The sequence below is a fragment of the Candoia aspera genome, chromosome 3 (assembly GCF_035149785.1).
Source record: "Candoia aspera isolate rCanAsp1 chromosome 3, rCanAsp1.hap2, whole genome shotgun sequence".
In the NCBI taxonomy this organism is placed as follows: domain Eukaryota; kingdom Metazoa; phylum Chordata; class Lepidosauria; order Squamata; family Boidae; genus Candoia; species Candoia aspera.
Genome location: NC_086155.1, coordinates 9,290,033 through 9,291,260, shown reverse-complemented (window position 1 = coordinate 9,291,260; position 1,228 = coordinate 9,290,033).

Sequence of the window (1,228 nt, the reverse complement as noted above, 5' to 3'; positions counted from 1 at the left end):
GGATATAAAACCTTGCCCTGGTTAACTTTCACTTCTGTAAAATGGGCTATTAAAAATTGTTGGGTCCCTGACAACAGTTTTTTAAGCCCTTACCATTTGCAAAAATAAAGAAGTAAATGCAACTCTGAAAAAACTGCACTGGGCAAGCCTGGCTATTGATCCAGATACATCTGTAAAGAAGCAATAACCTAACTTGGCCTTTTCAGGTTAGAAAAGGCTGAACCAGTTGCAGTTATGTTGCAGTGTGGACATTGGGTGTCACTGTCTGCTTTTATCTCTAGTGGTTCAGGCACATAAACAAATTAAAGCAAGGAGTGTGGAGGGGAAACAGTAAATCGATGCAAATGATCAAGAGGGAAAAAAAAGCAGTGTTTGCAAAACACTGTTATGTTGAATAAAACTTGGGAAGCAGATGTCAAAGATGATAAGCTATATTAGAAATTATTGTAGTATCTTACTATATACTGGTCTTTGACCAAAATAAAATCTCTTTTTATCTTGCATTCCCTTTATAATTTAAATATTATTTTTTGTCAAGGACCCAGACTCTGGACACTTTATGGACAGCTTATATGGGATAGGCAAGTTTTAAAGCACATTATTTTGAAGGTACCATCACAAAATGGCTGCCACAGGGAGGCCTATATATGCAGCACAGACTGGCTAGTCATTTACAAAAGGCACCTCCACCTGTAGCACGTCAGTATATTTCTGATCTTTCCTATATTTCTGGTTATTTTTTGGACATGCAGGTCCAGTTTTAAGGAAAACACTAGGCTGTAGCCTCCCTACCGCACAGCTCCCAATTTTAACTTTCTATCAAGTTCTACAGGAACTACACGGAGCCCCAAAACATCCTACTGACTGTCAATGAAGCTAAACTCTGGCATTTTGCTTCGTACCATGCCAGTGTCCCATGAATTGATTCTTAATTAAAAGAATCTCCTAAAATAAAATCAGTTGGATGAGGAAATTGAGCAGATGCCAAGGGAAGTGACTTTATGTAGAACATAGGATTCAAGGGTCAAGCATCCTACGGAGACATAGGACTTTAGATCCAAATATGATTCTGGCCCCAATATAAGCCCCATAGACATTCTTTTTTAAAGGAACTATTATAGGTATGTTTTTTAGGAGAATGCCCACTTATTGGAAAAAAAGACAAATTAAGCTTGGCTAGTAAGTTTTTTTTTTCATCCATTCAGTTGTGTCTGATTCTTGGAGACTT